A 22,882-nucleotide genomic window follows, 5' to 3' on the forward strand; every position below is an offset into this window, starting at 1 on the left:
GGAAGTGAAGGGGGAAAACGACAGATAAAAAGGCAGTAAGGGGGCTTCCCTGGTGGCGCAGTGGTTGAGAGTCCGCCTGCCGATGCAGGGGACACGGGTTCGTGCCCCGGTCTGGGAGGATCCCACATGCCGCATAGCGGCTGGGCCCGTGAGCCGTGGCTGCTGAGCCTGCGCGTCCGGAGCCTGTGCTCCACAACGGGAGAGGCCACAACAGTGAGAGGCCCGCGTACATGAAAAAAAAAAAAAAAAGGCAGTAACACCCGCAAAGACCAATAGAGAGCCTGGCAGATAGAGAAGGCTGGTAAACATACTCAGAAGCATGCGTGTGCAAGTTCAAACACAAAGGTACAGACATTTTTAAATATAAAATTTTATAGTTTCTTATGGCGTTTTCACTAATGACTTAAAAGCACAGTCATTTGGCAGCTGTGGGCACGTAGATAAGGGCCCTTGGGCTGAGCGCGACCCGCCCGCCCCCCATGTCGGCCCTCCCCTGAGTGGTCCATGGGAGGTGCAGTCAGTACGCTGCCACCGCCCCCGCTGCCTCTGCTACCGCTCGGGGCTTGGGAGTGTCTGCATCTTCCACTGTGCGCTCGGGGCTTGGGAGTGTCTGCGTCTTCCACTGTGCACAAGGGAGCAATATCAGGCCTTTCCTCCGCGAGAATCGGCTGAAGATACTCGAGGAACCCCCCCTGAAAGGACGCCAGGTTGATCCTTCTGCCCCAGCTTCACTGACTGCCAGGAGACTGTGATAAAGTCCAAAAGAAGAACCTCACCGCAGCATCCAAGTCCCTCTGTGGTCTGTCCCTGGTCGTGCCATACTCCCCCTTGCTCTACCCCACAAACCCCCTGAACTTACATCCCCTCGCCTACAGGGTATGCTGGCAAGTCCACTGCATGCATTTCCTGGCCTCCGTGCCTGCTGCCTGGAATGCTGCTCTCTCCTTCCCCCTCAGCTGATTGACCACTGCCCACCTTTAATAGGCCACTGGGGTGGGGTAGGTTTATACAGTACTGTGAGAAGGCAACCAGGCTGGATGAGGATGGAACATCCAGTGGCCAGGGCCCTTCACCAACACCCCATGTCTGACCCGTCTGGCCCAGTGCTGTGTTCCTGTATCCCATCTCATCAGTGTGTCTACCCTAAGACTGCTACCCTGTTGCGAATTGTTGCTAACCCAGACTTGTGTGTTTTTTCTTTTGTGTCATTGGTACTCTTTCCTCCCTTTCTGGAATGCCTCCCTTTCCCTGTTTCTGTCTGTTCCCATTAGAGTCCTACTGTTCCTTATTCAAGGCCCATCTCAAATGCTGCTTTTTTAAACGAAGAACTTCTTAATTCCCAAACAATATAGACTCATGTCCTTTGAATCTCCTATCATTTCTTGTACTATCTAATCTTATTCTGATGAGGTTTTTTGTGGGCTTTTCTTTTTCTTCCCCAGTTGAATGACAGACTCCTTGATGGCAGATTGTATCTAACGCATCACTCACACCTGCCGCAGTTCTGAGCACAGTGTTTGTCTTATATAAAATAAATATCTCACATTTTTCTGATGCCAGCCTTCATCTAGCCTTGTATAATGGCTTTATATTGGGGGGAAAGCGCACCCTAAATTAAAGAACTTGAAGTTTTTATTCTAACATTTGGGTGAGTACATTCTCTTTCTTATATAGGGTTGATAAATTACAACTTCTCTTGTAACAAATAGTATTTTTTTATACTTTTTTTTAAACAAATTTATTTTTTTATTTTTGGCTGCGTTGGGTCTTTGTTGCTGTGCACGGGCTTTCTCTAGTTGCGGCGAGCGGGAGCTACTCTTCATTGTGGTGTGTGGGCTTCTTATTGCGGTGGCTTCTCTTGTTGAGGAGCATGGGCTCTAGGCGTGCGGGCTTCAGTAGTTGTGGCTCGTGGGCTCAGTAGTTGTGGTGCACAGGCTTAGTTGCTCCGCGGCATGTGGAATCTTCCCGGACCAGGGCTCAAACCCGTATGCCTTGCATTAGCAGGCGGATTCTTAACCACTGTGCCACCAGGGAAGCCCACGAATAGTATTTACAGTATTTTAGTTTGTCTCCTTAAAGTGCACTTGTGTCTTAAGGAACATTTGGGTGGTGAACTTTTAACTTTCATAGACTCTGGTTAAGTTTAGCTCCTTATCTTAAGAGAAGATAAGGATGACAGATCTACATAGCTTGTCAACTAGAGTATATTTTGAAATCCTGAGGGAGTGCTGAGTTTTTTTTATACTTTTTAATAATTATTTTTATTATGATCTTTAATTAACATGGAATATTTTCCCTAACGATTTTAAATAGACATATTGTATCCGACTAAAATATATAACAAATAGAAAGCATAGTCACACTTGATACTAGTGCTGTGCAGATACTGGATATATTGGTTTTGAAACAACTTATATCTAAAGATTTTGTCATATGCGTTTAAATTTCCATGAGCTAAAGTTTACATCTATTCATTCTTAGTTTGAAGAATGATGTAATTTTTAAAATTGAAGTATATTACAGTGTTGTGTTAGTTTCAGGTGTAAATTACAGTGTTGTGATAGCTTACAGTGTTGTGTTAGTTTCAGGTGTACAGCAAAGTGATTCAGTTATACAGATACATATATCCATTCTTTTTCACATTCTTTTCCATTATAGGTCATTACAAGATATTGAATATAGCTCCCTGTGCTATACAGTAGGTCTTTGCTGTTTATCTATTTTATATATAGTAGTGTGTATTTGTTAATCCCGAACTCCTAATTTACCCACCCCTTCCCCTTTGGTAACCATAAATTTGTTTTCTATGTCTGTGAGTCTATTTCTGTTTTGTAAATAAGTTCATTTGTATCACTTTTTTAGATTCCACATATAAGTGATATCATATGATATTTGGCTTTCTCTTTCTGACTTACTTCACTTAGTATGATAATCTCTGGGCCCATCCATGTTACTGCATATGGCATTATTTCGTTCTTTTTTATGGCTGAGTAATATTCCATTGTATATATGTATCGTATCTTCTTTTTCCATTCATCTGTCAATGGACATTTAGGTTGCTTCCATGTCTTGGCTATTATAAATAGTGCTGCTGTGAACATTGGGGTGCAAGAATGATGTAATTTTTGAGAAATGAATTAAATATTTGGAGTGTTGTAAGGAGAAGATAACAAGAGTTTCCAATTATAATTTACTCTGTGTGTGTGTGTGTGTGTGTGTGTGTCTGTGTATAATTCACTATTTAAGATTAGAAGTGGCTGAATACAATCAAGTTTATGTGTAGTGATTTTAATATAGGAATAGATTAAAAATATAGAGCATAAATACCACTATTTGACTCTTCTTTTTATTGTCATTCTCTGGTTGATTTAGGCTTTAAAGTAGATTTTTCTTAGTTTTTTTGTTTTATGGGTTTTGTTTGTTTCTCCAACCTGTTGCACTGGTAGAATGAGGAAGAGGGAAATGTGACTGTCTTTGTGTTACTTTCAGTCTTTCAGTTACTGACTGTCTTTCAGTTACTTTTCAGACTGAGATGGATTATACAGTAATAAATTGTTATACAGGCAACTATTTTAATAGGTCCTTCCAAGGAGACTTTTTTTTTTTCTGGTTTGATGAGGTTTTAATTGTGGCAAAAAGTATATAACATAATCTTACCCTGTTAACAATTTTTAAGTGTACATTGTTGCATTGTTCATTGTGTGCACACTGTTGTACAACAGACTTAGAAATCTTTCGTCTTGTGTGATGGAAACTCTATTCCCATTGACCAGCTGCCATTTCCCCTCCCCACAACTGCTGGCAGCCACCTTCTGCTTTCTGTTTCTGTAACTCTGATTACTTTAGATACCTCATGAATAAGTGGAATCATGTAGTATTTATGTCTTTGTGGTTGGCTTATTTAACTTAGCATAGTATCCTCAAGGTTCAGCCATGCTATACCATATGATAGGGTTTTCTTCTTTCCAAAGGCTGAATAATATTCCATTTTATGTATATACCACATTTTCTTTACCCATTCATCCGTCACTGGACATTAAGGTTCCTGCCACATCTTGGCCATTGTGAATAATGCCGTAGTGAATGTGGATACACAAATATCTCTTCGAGATCTTGTTTTCGATACCTTTGAATATATATACCCAGCAGGGTGGTTGCTGTGTCATATAGTGGTTCTATTTTTAATTTTTTGAGGAACCTCCATACTGTTTTCCATAGTATCTGCACCATTTTATAATCCTCCCAACGGTGCAGAAGTGTTCTAATTTCTCCACATCCTTACCAGCACTTGTTATTTTCTGGTTTTTTGCTAGTGGCCACCCTAATGGGTGTGAGGTGATATTGTGGTTTTGATTTACATTTCCCTGATGATTAACGACGTTGAGTATCTTTTGCAAGGAGACACTTTGAAAAGAATAAGTATCTAATTCCATATGACATCGCTGAATGCCTTTATAGTCAAGTATCTTAGTATCATATATTGCTGAATAGTTTAGGGCACCAAACATAACCATAAAAGCTGAGCATATGGGGAGGAGCTTCTGAGGTACAAGAAGGAAGATCTCTTGAGGCAAATCTGAAATCAGTAAGAAAATGAGAAAAAACACAATGGCATTGAGATTTCCCTTTTAGACATTTTCCCTCGTTTTAGCCAGTTCTCACATTGCCCTAAAGAATGTTTCTTTCCCTGAAGCCTTTTACATTAAACCTCTTTATATAGGTTCCAGGCAAGGAAGAAGTATGGCCTTCATAGATCCGACTTGTTACCTGTTTGTCTGTAGTTGTGGGGTGGGCAGATCGAGGCAATTCCCAATTCTTTCCTCCTCTTATGACTGTTGTTCACTCTGAAATATTTTAGTTCATTTCTACTTAGAAAATGTTCACCTTTTCCTAATTACTGAGTCATTTATCTCTCCTAATAAGTGTAGGAGTCCATTTTTAATCCTCTCATCTTTTCTGTCACCCCTGCCCAATGTTTTCAAAGTAATAATTCCAGGAAAAGAATGATCGTGTTCTTCCTCTTAACTTTGCTGGTAAGAAACGGAGACCCTTACAGCTTATGCTTTCCCGCAAGTGCAGAGTTGAGTGAAAACTGGCCTTCTGCAGTTTTGAGGCTTATTACAGTTGTTAGTTAGCTTTTAGTCCAGAGTTAATCTTATCAGCACATCAGATCTTGAATCCTATTTTGTTTACTAAGAATGCGACAGTGAACGCTAATTCACAGTGTGCTTATAATAACTTATTGATTAAAGACTCTGGATACCAATTAACTTTAACCTGAGAATTGATTTTAATTTAACCATTGTTTATTGTGGTAAAATATACATAACATAAAATTTTTACCACTTTCAAGTGTACACTTAAGTCGCTGTGTCACTGTTGACCAGCTGTCCTCAAAACGCTTCTACTTCTGGTCTGTACTCTCTCCGCGTTCCTTCACTGGCTTCCCTTCCTCATCTATCTCTTGACCTTCTTTCTGTCCCCAACTAAATCCCTTCCTTCTTCAGTTTTACCGGTTTCCAGCCTTCAGCTTTCACATCTGTGCTCCATCCTGTCAGCTTTAGATCCCAGGCCTTTCCGTGCCTCTCATTGCACAGATGCCCAGTGAGGGCCTTCCCCAGTCCCCGCTCCCCAGACCTTGCCATTTCATCCCGCATCCAGATTTCCAGCCACCTGTCAGGCATCGCCCCTGGGCGCCCCATATCCCAGACAGCTCAGTCTCTCCTCTGCCTCCTGAACAGAATGGCGTGTCCGGTTCCCTGTGCTCAGTCTCAGGCCATGGCAGCACCACCTGTTTTGTGCTCATCTAGGCTAGAAACCTGGGTCCTGGTCACATCGACGTCCTCTCCCTCTTCACCATATGCAGCCAGCCAGTCAGCTCTGTCAGGTCCTCACCATGTCCTGTGATATCTCCACCCCTTATATTTCCCATATTTATTCTCAGCACCCTATTTTAAGTCATCTTTTGTTACCTTAACTCGTCTCTGCTTCCCTACCTTCTATAGTTCATCCCCACTGCTACCAACATTGATTTCCTAAAAATGTGTTAGATGTGTAACTCTTGTTACGAAAACTTTCGGTGAACCTCTTCTGCCTACAAAATAAAGTAAACTGTCTTCACATGGTGTTCGAGACCCTCCACCATCTGGTCTCACCATTCTGGGTTTGTCACCTGCTATTACCTGTCTAGCCATTCTTCTAGGCAGACCTGAAGCCTTAATTACTCTTTAACTCAAAGCTGCACAGCTGGTGTTTTTTTTTTTTTTTTTGCAGTACGTGGGCCTCTCACTGCTGTGGCCTCTCCCGTTGCGGAGCACAGGCTCCAAACGTGCAGGCTCAGCGGCCATGGCTCACGGGCCCAGCTGCTCCGCGGCATGTAGGATCTTCCCAGACCAGGGCACGAACCCGTGTCCCCTGCATCGGCAGGCGGACTCTCAACCACTGCGCCACCAGGGAAGCCCTGGTGTTTTCATTGTTAGGTAAAATACATATTTCATTTTGGCATGTAATACAATAGTTTAAACTTAAAAAAAAACAACTCCCTGTGACCATGTAAACACTTTGATGGAAGAACCATAACTTGTTCGTTCTTTCTTTTTCCCTTTCTTTCTTTCTTTCTTTCTTTCTTTCTCTCTCTCTCTCTCTCTCCTTCCTTCCTTCCTTCCTTCCTTCTTTCCTTCCCTCCCCTCCCCTCCCCTCCCCTCCCCTTCCCTCCCCTCCCCTTCCCTTTTCTTCCCTTTTCTTCTCTTCTCTTCTCTTCTCTTTTCTTGCCTTGCAGCAGAGCTTGAGAGATCTTAGTTCCCTGAACAGGGACTGAGCCCAGACCTTCAGCAGTGAAAGCACCCAGTCCTAACCACTGTACCACCAGGGAATTCCCAGCTTGTTCATTTTTATATCCTTCCCCTAAGCCTTGCACATATGAGATGCTTAATAAGTGTTTATATAAAATAATTGCCAATAACTAGGGTTTAGAGAAAATGTGAAAGCAACATGAAATTCAGATTTTCTTCGGATGCGTCAAGAAGGTATGAATAGAATAGTGGAGGGAAGAAAGAAAGAAGGCAATTAAGGACCATCATTAACTATTGTGTCTGTTTGAAGTAGCACCACATGAAATATATTCCAATGGTGTAGTCTGGAAATGACCAGGGACCATGCCACGACTATACTTAAACATGATGATTTCTTATTAACTCACGATTATATCTGGATGCCCTCTATATGCCACATACTGTGAGAGTTACCAGAGATATAAAGAGAAGCAAAACACAGTCCCTAAATCCAGGGACTCATTAATAAATATCATAAATATTATCACAGAACTTTGAACTTTAAAAACCATTTTTTCCCCTAAGATTTATTTGTAAGTTAATTGTTTGGAATGGAGGATATTTTCCATCAAAACAATACAGTTTTGGTGATGAGATTCCTGGACTAGTTCCATAAAGCCTATCGTAACCAATAATGCTTCTAACTAGAATAGTTCTTAATATATGAGGTATATACAGCTGTGTTTTAAATTTATAGTGATGGTGTAGTGATAAATAGGGTACAGGTTTTTTTAGAAGCATTACTAAATTTATTGTAACCTTTCCTTTCTGTTATATGTCATTTCAAGCATAGATAACTGTCCTGTAAGGCTCCATGGACATTATTGATATTAAAAAAGAGCTCTCTTACCCCAAAAGGTGGGAACCACTGACCCGATATTTATTACAGGGTGAAGGGTACTGTAGAGGCTAATCAGTCAACACATGCGTGTATTTCCTGGGAGGATCCTGGATTTCCAGAGGCCTGGAGCATGGTTGCCTCTTCCTTCCTTTCTGCCCTGGGAGGCTCTCCTGGACCCTTCCCCCTCCAGGCCTCCACTGGCCTAGAAGCTTATGAGAGGAGCAGAGTTCCAGAAGGGCAGGCCTGTGGTGATGGGGAGGGTCAGGCCTGGGTGTGTGAGAGTCTGAAAGCTAGGCACTCGAGCTGGCAGAGTAAAGCAGAAACGCTGGGCCAGGGTTATCTTTCCTTCTCTTCACCTGCCTCCCATTCCACTGTCTTTCTTTAAATTAACCACTCTCTTTATTTCTACTGGGATTTTTTTTTTCTCTTCCCCTGATCTACTGCAGCACAAAATTCAGGTTTTTATGTCTTGTCTTTGAAGCAAATGTTCAATTCTGGAATTATTTAGCTAGTGAAACAGATAAAATGAAGGTAACAAAGGGAAAGTCACAGACTTTCAAGGAGGTCTTTAAAACTCATAATAAATTGTGCGCCAGATGTTCTTTGAAATATAAATGAAGCTCTATTTCAGGCTTTGTCTTTCTTCCCAATTTCCTCTTCAGTCTTTAGAAAACCCTAAATTTATCTCTTTTGATCCCATGGGAGGTACTTGTAGGTCCCCCGAACCTCCATACCATCCCGCTTGTATCTGTTTGTCTTTCTCTCCTCTCTCTCTCTTCTTTCCCTTTTCTTAATTTCTATTGGAAGAGACAAAGACCACATAGATAAACAGTGGATCTTAGGTTACATGAAGAGTTGAAGTATGGCTCATCAGTATTTCAGAGGAAATATTCTAAGTGGGGTGCTGAGAAATGGGGGTCAGGCCACCTGTGCTGTTGGAGAGGTGAGTACTGAAGTCGATTGACATCACCTGGCTGACCAGGTGGACAGCTGAGATTTTGGTCCCTACTTAGTGGCTTCAAAGCAATAGCAGATTTACCTTCAATAACCACCTTCTCAATACAGTAGTTACTCAGAATTGTAAGAATACACTCACTGCCCATCCGTTGCCTACAGGACACAATGACACTATTTTCATATTTAAAAAAATACAAATTATGAACAGTTTATTTTTTCCAAATTGACCCTCAGCGTGTAGGGATAGGGGGAGGTGGCCATCATGAACCTGAAAGATTATGGATCCAATGTCAGGATCTGTAAAGACCTGATACCAGGTATTCTTGTTCAGAGTCACAGTACTATAATATTTATATAGGTGTAGTTGATTATGATAACTCCCTTAGTAGTGCTTCTCTTCTGTATACTAATCTGAGGAGCCCCGTAGGTTCTTTCCATGTACTAGACTTAATCCTCCCCTTTGGGAATTGAGGTTTTAAAATTGAGTTCCTGGTTTGCATATTAGGATAAGGAAGAGGAGAGGTCTAGACACTCATGTATTTTAGCTTCACTCCTTAACTCAGTGACTCGTGCTTTTCTTAGAAAGGACAGATACATAACCCATCTTACCTCTAGAGAGATACTTTTGTGGTTAAGTGATTGTAGGGTTTTCCCTTTTAAGTTCACCCAGCAGGTTTACTTGGAAACTTGGACAACTTATTTTTATTCCTGTGGAGTATGCTCTCAGCCTGAATTTTTGAGACCTATAAGTCCTAATTTCCTTGGCAGTTGGGTTTATCCTGAGAGGATAATATAGCAGATTGTTAACCTCCCCATTTTTATTTCCCAAAATTCTTTTGAGCTGCTACACTTTGGAGAACTAATTTGGCCCTGCTAGCATCCTGAGGTGTATGCATTGTTCCTGGTGTGTTGATGGAAGTTTATTTTGAGTTAAGTAATCAGCTCTTACCACGTTCAGTCTGTGATGAAAGCATTCTTAGTGAAATCTTAGATAATTAGAGTCTCTCTTCATTCAGCATCTGGATCAATGCTGTATCCTAAACGTTACTCTCCGAATAAGCTGAGTCTTCCAGCTAAGTAAATTAAAAACCTCCTAATACTTACAAATTTATAAATTTCATTTTTCTTTTATTGCATAAATCCACAACATTTTAAAGAAACAATGTGCTCAGCCCATTTCAGCACTCGGCTTCCCCATGGCAGTGAGCCTCACACACACACAGGAGGGCAAGGCTTATCTTTTTTATCTTTGCATCCTCACCATCTGATATCGTGTTTATGTTTCCCTTAAACACATGAAATACTACCTTCTTGAAAACAAAATTACAAATAAAAATTAGGAAGTAAAATCCCTTATACCATCTGTGTGCTTGGAATTGATCCCGTATAACCTGCCCAGAACACTTGAGGGCTCTTTCCACTGTTTTCTCTAGAGTATGGATCAGCTAAACTCTTTTGAGTGTCTGCATGGGTCAGTATGGGCCAAGCAAAGATGATGGGGATGCAGAAATGAAAAACACAGCCCCTGGCTCAGGGACTCCACAGTCTCGAGGGAATTCTGAGGAGATCCAGATCAAATCAGATGATTTCCATATGGTGTAGTAAGTGATATATATTATGCTTGTGTTTTGGAGGAACAGAGGGTAAAAATTTGGCTCCCCTGAGATTCCAGGAAGATTTCCTGGAGGAAATGACACCTGGGACCAAGGACCAAGAAGGCCTCAATCCTGTCCAGTAAAAGTCGTGGCACCCAAGAACCCAGCAATGCCTGGCCTGCTCTTTTGAAAATACCCCAGTTGAAGTAGATTTTCGTGTGTCATGTTGCCCTGCTTGGGCTGGTCCAGAGAGATAGAAAACTGGTGTTTCCCTTCTAAGAGACAAACGCTATTGGCCAAAAAAAAGGCAGCATTATTGTAATATTTGAAAAGGAAAGAAATTTACATTTGGTAAAGTACTCATATTTTATCCCAATGAGAGTGAAAATTTATGTTTTCAGTGTTACCATAGATAACTGAAGAAATTTTATTACTGTTAATACGGACATTGATTTTTTTTAAATTTAAATTTATTGGTAGAAAAACCATAGAAATGATACTGAATTTAATTCATTAACGAGCAATGTCCCAAGATAACTTCAATAAAATACCCTCTTGTAAGTTTCTGATTCAATTCTGTTTTATCACAAAGGGGTGTAATTTTCCTTTAGTGGAAACTTGTCTATTTCTATTTCTTTTCACTTGACTTAGCCTGATGAAGTCTGTCCTTTCCGTTTTTTACACATGCATGATTTCACATTTTTCTTTGTTATACAGTTATTTATATTACATTATTCAATGTATTTTTTATTTGTAATTTGTAAACAGGTTTATTGGATTCTTGTCTTTGTAAGACTGCTTGTAATTATAAATGCAGAGTAATAATATTACTTAGCGCCTTTCTTCTGTGGCGCTCAGAGTTCTTCACATACGTTATCTTATTAAGCCTCATAACATCCCTGGGAGGCAGGGGCATTTTGCAAGCGATTATGGATTGCTTTGCTGAGTCAGCACAGCCTCACAGCGTTATGATAAGCTTGGAAAAGATTGAGGTCATGTACTAACTTGCTCTCAGGAAAGCCCACATGCAGCCAAATATTTTCCTTAGCAATACAGACCTAACAACTGCCACCATTCTAGTCTCTGGGAAACCCGCTGTCCGTTGATGCAATTTAAAAACTTTTTGAAAATGCGAATCCAAGACAGTATCTTGCCCCTGCCAATTCGGAGGCAGGTGAATTACATATGGTATGAGTACAGCATCCTCTTCCAGTCCAGGCTTTCAGTCTACAGAAGAAAGGCTACCTCTGCTCTCTGCTCTCAGTCCTGGACCTGCCCAGTTGTCATGTGTCTGCCTCACTATACGCCATCACCCGGCAGGCAGGATTTCCAAACACAGATTGCTGGGATTCAAACTGTTCATCTGTGTTCACGCTAAACCTGTTACAAAATGCCATTGGGTAGAACTCTACTGAAGTCTTGGTGACAGCATAATACGAAATCATCTAGCATGTGAAAGCTTAAGCAGGATAATTAAAACTGAAAATAGGAAGAATACATCTCGATTTTAATTCGTCATTTGAGGGGTTGTAGAATGGTGGGGAAACTTATCTCTTACGGCTAATATATGTAAAACAAAACTGTAATTTTAAGCTAATTTAAGCCAGTTAATTTGATAGGGAGTAACTTAATTACTATTATGTCTTCTTCATATTTATAATTAGATAGTTAATTTTGAGATATGCTGTGGCCTGTATGCATGACCATAATTAATCTCCTGAGGATATTTTTTTTTCTTAATCCGTGAGATAGCCATGGCGCTCACTGTGTGTATATCTTAATCCATGAGATAGCCATGGCACTCACTGTGTGTATATCTTTCAGTTGTGGCTCAGACTTTTCCATAACTTTTATTAGAGAACAAAATCATCAGACTTTCCTTCTTTGTGGGGGCGGGGCACGCTGCATGCGGCTTTTGGGATCTTAGCTCCCCGACCAGGGATTGAACCCAGGCCCACAGCAGCAAAAGCGCTGAGTCCTAACCACTGGACTGCCATCCCTGTAAGACTTTAAATAAGATGGCTTTTAAAAATTTCTTGCAAGTGGATTTGACTGCTTTAAATAATCTTTGTATTTGAGAGTACATAACATACAAAATCCAAGAGAATCACTAAATTACCAGAGGTATCATGAAATTTTTTTCCCTTGGCTTACAAATTTTACTGGAGAATTACAGGACCATACACAAAGAAAGAAAAGGATTCCGTTGTAGAAAGGGTAGTCAGGATATCAAATTTAGGGGTCTTTGTAAATATCAGCCTTTGTTCATTTCACCTTGACCTCATCATGCAAATTGCGGTCACCTCTTGTCCACACTTTTGCTGGGCTTTCAAACATGCAGGTTCTGAAGTTCCTAAGACCCTTACTGCACGCCTGCTGCCTGGTGAAGCATGTCAGTTTCCGCGTGAAGCTGAGCCTTGTCTTCTTTTTAATTGCCTGCTGCCGTAAATAGTTGTGGAAAGCTGATTGATGACTCAGTGCCACTCCTGCTTAAATTGGAGCGATCTCATGCCATACAGTATTTAAAGGTTCACTTTAAAGATGTATTTAGGGACTTCCCTGGTGGCACAGTGGTTAAGAATCCTCCTGCCAATGGAGGGGACATGGGTTCGAGCCCTGGTCCGGGGAGATCCCACATGCCGCGGAGCAACTAAGCCCCTGCGCCACAGCTACTGAGACCGTGTGCCACAACTACCGAAGCCCGCGCACCTAGAGCCTGTGCTCTGCAACAAGAGAAGCCACCGCAATAAGAAGCCCGCGCACCGCAACGAAGAGTAGCCCCTGCTCACCGCAACTAGAGAAAGCCCGTGCACAGCAATGAAGACCCAACGCAACCAAAAAAATAATAAATTTTTTAAAAAAAGAAGAAATCTGATGAAAGCACCCTTCTATCCTGGATCCCCGGGCAAATAGGTGATTCTTAGACATCTACCTGGATTGGTTTATAGTTTCTTAAGAGCTAAGAATGGCTGGGAAAATCCCAGAGTCTGATTAAAAACTTCTATGATGCCCAATCTACCCTTTCTTCATGGAGCAGGTTGAAACTTCCTAGATGATAACCTGGATGAATAAAGTTGCTCCCTTTTGTTTTTCATCATCTCTCAGGTGTAGAAGGAGCGTCAGTGACTTTTCTCCCCACCTAATGCAGCCCCCATTGGCCTGACCATCATGAGAATTGTCCTGATGGCCTTAGCACTTACAGTCTGACCTTCTTTCTCATCCCTTTTCTACTTCATACTTTGACTACAAAAATCAGACTACGGAACTTCCCTGGTGGCGCAGTCGTTAAGAATCCGCCTGCCAATGCAGGGGACACGGGTTCAAGCCCTGGTCCAGGAAGATTCCCACATGCCGCGGAGCAACTATACCCTTACGCCACAACTACTGAAGCTGGCGCTCTCTACAGCCTGTGCTCCGCAACAAGAGAAGCCACTGCAACGAGAAGCCCATGCACTGCAACAAGGAGTGGCCCCCGCTCGCCACAACTAGAGAAAGCCCGCATACAACAAAGACCCAACACAGCCTAAAATAAAAGATAATTAAAAAAAAAAAATCAGACTAGACCTCCATTAAGTTAAGTGTGCACTGAAGCTCTTCCAGATAGATCCCTCTAAAGAGGCATTGGTGGGTTTTATAGATTGTGCATATCTTGAATTTCAGCTCCAGCTATAAAACTGTTCAGTGTTAACACAGACATGATTGAGCACCCAGTGTGTGCCAGACAGTGCGTAAAAAGACTTCTCCTGTAGCCAAAGGCAGCAACGCTGTGAACGGGACAGATGTGGAAACAGATCAGTCATCTCACAGCGCCAGGGTCGGGGGAGATAGGCACCAGGCATCGCAGAAACAGCGGAAGGGGCTTAGCATGATTGTTGGGAGTTTCTGGAACAGTGATGGGGTCTTCAAAGAGAATGGGTGGAAGGGTGTCTTGTGCAGATGCAACAGTCAGAAAATACTTGAAACTATTAATACTTGAAATCTGGGGAGAGAGAGAATAAATATTGCCAGGGCGTAAGGGAAGACTGTTGGGAGATGAGTTCTGCTGTGCTGATAAACAGAATAATGATTTGCAAGATAGAATATTTATATGACTTAGACCAAAGTCTTCTTAAGGATTTTAGAAACAACTTTTCATATAATTTCCATATTTTAACCTGTTTATTGGAAACTTTACATGCTTCTGTGGTATAATTTTGTTGGCATTGCTTGAGTTAACATACGTAGTTGAGAGAAATGAAACATTTTTAGTTTGGTCCTTTGAGAGGCTGCCCTTAAATTTTCTGAATGAGTGCTGAATTCGAACTTCACCTCACTTCTCATTTTTCTCACCTATTGATTTTTTTTTCTACCTTCATGTGGTCTCAGTCTTAACTTTCAGCCTTCTAAGCAAATTATGATTCCTCCATTTCCTCATTCAGATAACTCCTAAAACCTTAGCAGCGCCCAGTGAATTAGATTTAACTTGAAATAAGCAGTTCTCATATTTTATTTTGCCCTCATCTCTTAATAGCCATTGCTAGAGAAGATGCAAGCAGAGACCACTGTGCTCACATTGGAGAATGAATGAATCCTGACAGCCGAGGTTTAATGACATGTGCTTGTCGCCTTTCGGCTGATTCACTTGCAGTACTTCCAAAGCCGTATTTCCATGGATTTAAACAAGATTCTTTTCACTGTTGATGTGGTTTACTGTGTATCTGATTTTTTTTTTTCCTTCCATGGTCTGTCTTTAAATTTAAACTCCTACCTCATAGACATATTTAGATTGTGTACAAGAAGGAGATTCTGGACAAATTGTTACATACGTGCATGGCTTACTACAAAACATTATCCACTGTCTGTTTTACCTATCAATACACTGGGTATTGATAGGTAGTATTGAAGTGGGGTACTAAATAAAATGGTACATTGGTAATAGCAGAGTCGATGATAGTTCTTACAGACAAAAGCATCTTCTAGCCAGTTATACCCAGAATCTTTTCTGGTTGCTGTTTTCTCTCTTGATACGTGCAGTACATTAATTTTCAAAGTAGGGCCTGCATATTTCAAACTTGTGGCATGGTGGTTGGTTCTGTGTAAGCAGTCATGCCTCACCATTGATGAAAACGAAACCAGGCACACTGCTTTCTCCGAAGCAGAGAGTGTGGGGATTTTGCTGGGTGGAGGTAGCCTTGAGATTGGTTCATTTTGCCATTTCTTGGTGCTGAAGGGAAACCATGATGTGGTAATGCCAAGCTCAGTGTCAGAAAGAGAGGGAGGTGCCTTGGAGCTGAGGTTCCTCCCACTCCCAAAGAAAGTGCAGCTGTGCGTCTTTAATATGCACGGCAGGAGATTTCAGCAGCCCGATGATATATAGTGCATTAATGTTGAAAAGATAAACACATTTGGAGAGCACAGGAAGGGCCTTGTGTTTTTATGTTAGCAGAATGCTTCCTAATGAATAAGAATGTGCTGCTGGCTTCACAGAGCCAGATGGCAGCTTTTCTAATTTTAGTTGGGTGCAGATGCATAATTCTCTGGTTTTACCTTCCAGAACCTTTGAGATGCTGCATCACTTTCCCTGTAATATTTTATCTGTAGTACTTGGCCAGAAACTGCCTGTCGTCGTCTCAATGACTTCTTTGCTCTGCGTGGGTCCCAGTGCTGCTGGGTTTGACAGTCACTTCACCTGAAATCATCCAGCTCCTAAATGCAGGAAAAAGTGGAAATTGTGGATGTATTCCCACTAGAGTCTTAAAATTTGTTGTGGAGGTGATTAGACTTGTGTTTGACGTCAGTCTACTGAAAAATTGATAGGTATCTGGGTGAGTGATTTTACTCATTTTGGAGCAGTGGAATTAATTATAAAACCCGCATAAAGTCTCAGGTTCCATTTTAGTCCATAAAAGCAACTCTCCTCATGCTTGACCAAACATCAAAACAACTTTTAAGCTCTTACTTGTTACACATCAGGGAGGTCTAAACATGGGCCGTGTTAAAATTTTTTCCATGTATAGATGTAAATACCCTGTGGCTTGTCTTCCTTTTTTTTTTTATCTTTCAGTTGATGTATTTTTCAGAGTAAATGATTGATATTTGTTCAAATTCTGACTTTTTAAAGATAAACTAATTTCCACAAGTTTTCCATGGCCTCTTCAGATGATTTTTTTAAAGAGAAGGAAAAGAAAGAGGATAAACCTCTTTAATCATGGCCATATCACCCTGTCCCTCCAATGGGCAGGCATTAAACAGCATTTAGGTTTCTAAGTCATTGGTGGTCGCCACCGCTGCTGCTGGAATTAGAACAATTACATGGCTGTCCCCTGAGCCCTGCCTGGCATCCCTGCGAGGAGGCAGGACTCTTGTTTCTGGTCACAGGGCAGAAAGGCCCTGTGGGTGTATGTTCTCAGGTCACCTGCCGAATAAGTAGACAAGACCTTCTAATATTATAAGATTCACTAAGTTACCAAAACTCAATAAATGATGTTCTTCTAGAACATGTAAAGGTCTTAAAAAAAAAAAAAAAAAACACTTTATACTTTAAAAGTAGCTAAGTATACTTTTTTTTTTGGCCATACTTCGCAGCCTGTGGGATCTTACTTCCCTGACCAGCGATAGACCCCGGGCCCTCGGCAGTGAGAGCGCCAAGTCCTAACCACTGGGCCACCAGGGAATTCCCTAAGTGTACTTTTTTAAAGAATAAATAAATTTTTGGCTAGAATCGCCATTTCTGATTTGTTTTTCTATTCTCACCAGGAAACTTAAATTTTACTTTTCTGTGTATTTTTAAATCACTTAAATATCTAGAGATTAAACACTTCCCTAGTTGCCTTTCTCTGTGTTCTGAGAGAAAACACAAATAATAACCACTTATAAAGAAAAGCATATGGCATATAATATTAATGATTTTCCCCCAGTTTGTGGTATGATTCATCTTAACATGGTCCCTGAAGAGATGGGGTTTGGGGTTTGTTCTTTGCTCTGAAACTGGAAATGTAATTAATTGGTATTGGATTTCTGGAGCGCAGGCAAATGGGGGAAGGGACCAGATGGGACTGCTCGAGCAGGAGGGAGGGGGCCCTAGGAGAGAGATGACAGGGCATCCTTGGACAGTCTCTCCAGTCAAAGCTTTGCATTTGTAAAGCTGGGCTGTTTAAAAGATCAGAGCTATTTCATGGTATTTTTGTCTTTTGGGAAGTGAGGAAGAAAAGGACAGAATTACTGTTTGCATTGTTATTCTCTTAGGTCATATTCTTTATCTAAAAAGAATAACTTTAATGGTCAAAGTGCAGGAGGAAGAAATGGAAGTCAGGGCATGGGGGCGAAATCTTTTTGTAGGCTCTGAAAATTAAATTTTATCGTCTCTTTTTTCGATTTAAGAGTTCCATCTATAATAATGAGATTTCATAAGGTTTTGATCATTTGAAATTCCGGGATGATCTTTCAGTAAACTGTTGAGTTTACTGAAGGATATTTTTGTAACAGAATATATTTTTATGGTTAATGGTTGCAAAATATAGAAAAGTAAATATAATTTGTGACCGCTGAGAAAACTGCCTAATTTAAAAATATTAAATAGTATGTTTTAGTATAGTAATGCTGTTCTTCCTTACAGAAGTATAAATATATCTAAGGATTTAAGCTTATTTATATCTGGGACATAAAAATAGCATACTCATTCTTGAAATGCTCCATCAAAATACCAATATATGTCCGGTTAACATAACAGTATATCTCAAAGGAGTTCTTTTCTTCCTCCTATTTAATTTCAAAGCCCAAATGAACATTGTACAGAGGTAGTACTTCATGAAAAGTACCCAAGTAATATAAATTCATGGCCAGTTTAATTTAGATTCCAATTACATTGGTAAAGCCATATTTCTGGGTATTTTCTATCACTTCATATTATTGATATTCTAATACTGAGAAATAGCCAAAGCACAAATCTAATACAGAATCGAATAATAGATGACAAATTAGCAGGAAAATGCATATATACAAACACTTAGTGAGGATAGGCGTGAAGGGCCCTAAATTCTTCACCCTGTTTTCTTTACTCTGTGAGTAGTGAACATTTCCCAGTCTCTTAATAAATATATGAATAGTGTTGTATACATATTGAACATTTTAAAAGTTCTCTTGCAAATATAATCAATGGTCTCATCTGGAGTTTTCTTTCCAGCGCACGTTCCACAATTTCAGATTGACCTTGGGAAACATTTTTCTTGTTTTCATTTTGAGTCAGATTCCTAGAATTCCAGTTTAGATAGTCTTTTTGCCATTATTCCATAACACTGGTTTCAAAGGCCAGGCTGAGATTTGCTCGGGGAGGGATGCCACACGTCCATGGCTCTTGCCATGTGCTCACAAATCCTGCAGAATCCAGTTCGACTACCATGGATGTGAAGTATTTTCAGCTATGTCCGGCCTTTTTTATCCCTTCTGTGAACTTAGTTCCTCACAGTTCAGCCCTCACTTCTCATTTGGCTCAGCTGTCAGTGCTTTGCCCCTGCAGCTGGATGTAAGCTCTCAGCCCACGAGGATCCGTCACTCCCTCTGCACCACAGACATGAGTGAGACACACAGCAGGACATCCAGACACGTGGACAGTGTACCTGGGCGATTTCCCCATGCCAGCCCCGCATTCTCTGTGACTGCTCGTTAGCTGCCGCTTTTCTCCTTTGGAAGATTTTTCAGTTGAATGTTATAAAGAGGAAAAAAGGACATGTTTTATTATTACAGTTTTTCAGGATGATAATTATTTTTGTCCAGGCTTTACAGTAGAGCCCAAACACATGTTTTATCCCCTCTAAGTCATCTCTTACATTAAATTTTAGGCCCTTGCCCTGAATTATACCTGATCTGTAGATTCCTAAAGATGAAAGAAAATGCTATGCAGATACAATCTCATTCTTCATATTTTCTTTTTCTTTTTCTTTCTTTTGGCCGCGCCACGCAGCATGCGGAACTTCCCCGCCCAGGGATCAAACCCACACCCCCTGCATTGGGAGCGCGGAGTCCTAACCACTGGGCCACCAGGGAAGTCCCTCATTCTTACTTTCCGATAAAAGTCAAAAATTCAGTGCCTGAACACATCGCTAGAATATTTAGAATACCCTGACCTGAAAGTTTATCAGTGTTTAGGAACCTGCATGATGGAGTTTTCCAAGTTTGAATCTTTTTAATTCCACAAAATATTAATTAATGAATTCAGGAAACTTTGGGGTCTTCAGAATGATGATCAGATCCTCAAACTGCCAACATCTCACAAAGTATATTGATTGTCTTTTAAAGACTTGGGAAATATAAATACGACACAAGAATGTAATGTATAGCTCAAGGAGTATGGCCAATATTTTATAATAACTTTAAGTGGAGTGTAATCTATAAAAATATTGAATCACTGTTGTACACCTGAAAGTGATGTAATACTGTAAATCAACTATACTTTAATTTTTTTTAAGAAAGGACTCAGAAATGGGTTATACAAACATTGTTATTTTGTATTTATTTTGCCATAAAATGAGGCATTAATATAGATGCCACAGAAAACCATAATTTATTACTATTGTGATATCAGAATCTCATATGACAAATAGCCTAATGTTTTCCGGTGATCAGTGATAGGTATGGGGCTGCCTTTGTGATTAGCTTTTGCCTCCTATCTCACTCTGCCTCACCTTAATCTAAATTAAGTCTGTTCTTTTTTAAAAATTTTATTTATTTTTGGCCGCATTGGGTCTTTGTTGCTGCGTGCGGACTTTCTGTAGTTGCAGCGAGTGGAGGCTACTCTTCGTTGCGGTGCGCGGGCTTCTCATTGCAGTGGCTTGTCTTTGTTGCGGAGCATGGGCTCTAGGCACGCAGGCTTCAGTAGTTGTGGCTCACGGGCTCTAGAGTGCAGGCTCAGTAGTTGTGGCGCACAGGCTTAGTTGCTCCGCGGCATGTGGGATCTTCCCGGACCAGGGCTCGAACCCGTGTCCCCTGCATTGGCAGGCGGATCCTTAAACACTGTGCCACCAGGGAAGTCCCAGTCCTTTCTTTAAGAAGAATAACACCACCTGTTGTAACAGTGGAAGGATTGGAAGGACCTGGGAGCCTGCAAGAATATGAGATGCCTTGAAAGTTAATGACTGAGGCAAGACAAGATGATTCATCATTTAAGCCCAGTTCTCCTCAGGAGACCCTTTCCCCGTATTGCTGACCCCTGCACCTGGAAGGCCAGTGGGCCTGAAGGGGAAAATCAGTTCCTTTCCCCACCACCATCGATTCTAGTTGCCCCTGCATTCCCGGGGGTCAGTGCCAGCAGTGGGTCTGGTCTCATCAGTCAGCAACCAGATATTCAGTGAAAACCTACCGTGACGTAGGGATGGTGCTGGCCACTGAGGATACACCAAGGCTACTCCTGGTGGGGATAGTGTACTATTTCCTGGGCTGGGGTTCTCACTGCAGGAGGGGAGGAGAAATGATACCTTCCAAGAAGATGTAGCAGAATCTTGTGCGAAGAAGGCTTTCAATCTGCAGATCTGATAGACCTTCCCTGGGGAGGTCTTCTCAGGCACACCACCCCGCTTTGAGGGTCACTGCTGCCACCGAAGATGCTGATGGGAGCACGATGCCCCTGTGAATGGTTGGGAGGCCAACGAAAGGCTGAGAATTACTCAGACTGCAGGGTGTTAGCACACGGTTCCTACACCCCGAATGCCACAACACCGCAAAGAGTAAATAAATGAGAATGCAGTAGGACCGTGTACATTTATAATATCTGTTACATGGGTATTAAGATTCAGTATTAAGGAAACTCAGGGATCCTTAGGCCTGAAGCCTGCCCAGACCCCCGACAGTGCAGGGCTGTTAAACTAGAGGAAGAGTAGATGAAGCAGCAGCTGATGGTGCCAGTCCTGTCCCCGGACTCGTGTGGGAAAGTGAGCAGACACTGAAATCTACAGCCTTACAGGGTGACTAGCAGCAGCGGGGGTCGGGCCGTGGGAGTCTGCCCCACGTGCGTTTACTTGATGGTGAGAAAGATTCTGGGAAGATGGGGCGGGGGGAGAGGATGGGGAGAACATGTGCAGTAATTGTCTGAAGAACCTGAGGTGCTGCCTGCCTCAGTTAAGACTGGCTGAGGAACTGGGCTGAGACCAAGCCAGCAGATAAGGTAAGGGACCTACAGTCAAGAGCTAGGGAGGGCAGCAAGGAAAGAAATGAAGTGAGGCCTAACAGATCCTCGCGTGCCGAGTTATAAAGGCTATCAGACGAGTTATATCTCTATTTATAGCTGGTCACAATTCTTCAGATCTAAGCAGGTGAATCAGGAACGTCGCAGAGTCATTGAGAAAACAGATACTCTCTGCTTCTAAATTCTGCATTTGGAACTAAGTAAGGGAGAGCTAATAAATGACATATATACACTACTATGCATAAAATAGATAGCTAATGAGAATGTACTGCATAGCGCAGGGAACTCTACTCAGTGCTCTGTGGTGACCTAAAAGGGAAGGAAATCCAAAAAAGAGGGGATATATGTATACTTAGAGCGGATTCACTTTGCTGTACAGCAGAAACTAACACAACATTGTAAAGCAACTATACTCCAATTTAAAAAAAAAACAGACAGATAGGGGGACTTCCCCGGTGGTCCAGCAGTTAAGACTTCGCGCTCCCAATGCAGGGGGCCCAGGTTCGATCCCTGGTCAGGGAACTAGATCCCGCATGCCACAACGAAGAACCCGCATGCCGCAGCTAAGACCTAGAGCAGCTAAATAAATAAATAAAAATTTTTTTTAAATAAAAATGAATTTTAAAAATTAAAAAAAGATTTTTTTAAAAAGACAGCTATGCTAGTAGTAAGTTACATCTGTAAACTCCTTTCTGGTTTTTAAAGTATGTTTTACACATCATCCCATTTACTCCTGTCACAGGCCGTGATGCGAGAAGGCAGGTACTAAGGCCTTAAAAAGTTGAAATGACGTGCTCTGACTTGTACTAAGTGGCTGAGCTTAGACTTGAACTACACAGGCCTTCTTCCCTTTTCCACTGATAAATATGCATGTGGACGTTTCCCGTCAGAGAGCGGCAAGATTTGGAGGGCCTATGTAATTCCTAACTACTTTCTAGGTTCCCAGGTACAAATTAAACGTTACAGGTTTTCAAAATACTGTGTAAAATCTTCTGTTATGAAAAAAAAGGAAGCCAAGTCTACCAAGTTCATGAAAGCAAGTTGACTCTGAGTACTAAATTGATTTACAGTTTTCTTTACTTGCATTTAATTACAATGATAACATGCAGTGTAAACAAGGATATAATTTATTCAGGACAAATAACTGACACATTGTTTTGTGTCATTTCCTAGCAAGTTGTTGGGATGTATCTGTTGTGCCTTAAACTTTCCTTGGTGTTCTTGAAATAACCCGTTTGCATATATATATTGATGACTGTGCATCTGTTTCCTCCGTGAGACTTTTCCATGATGGAGTGTCTTCCCAGGCCTCGTGGGGAGACATTTTAGTCCACACCTCTGGACTAGGTAGAAGGGCATCCGTTGAAATTCTCCGAGTGCTTGATAGGGTGCCGCTCTCTCTGCCTTACCTCGTCAAGCACCTTCCACCAGACAGGGGCCAGTCTTTCTGCTTACTTTAAATGTGAAGGCGACAAGAGGTGGGACAGTACAAGAGCCAGGGGAG

At 41.5% G+C, this 22,882-nt stretch overlaps 1 protein-coding gene across 3 annotated transcripts in view; it reads left to right on the top strand.

Moving 5' to 3' along the window:
- NCOA2 (nuclear receptor coactivator 2) overlaps positions 1 to 22,882 on the top strand; it is a 272,056-nt gene that overhangs the window by 187,517 nt on the left and 61,657 nt on the right. The window lies entirely within an intron of this gene.

This window comes from Pseudorca crassidens, chromosome 17 (assembly GCF_039906515.1).
Source record: "Pseudorca crassidens isolate mPseCra1 chromosome 17, mPseCra1.hap1, whole genome shotgun sequence".
Lineage (NCBI taxonomy): Eukaryota > Metazoa > Chordata > Mammalia > Artiodactyla > Delphinidae > Pseudorca > Pseudorca crassidens.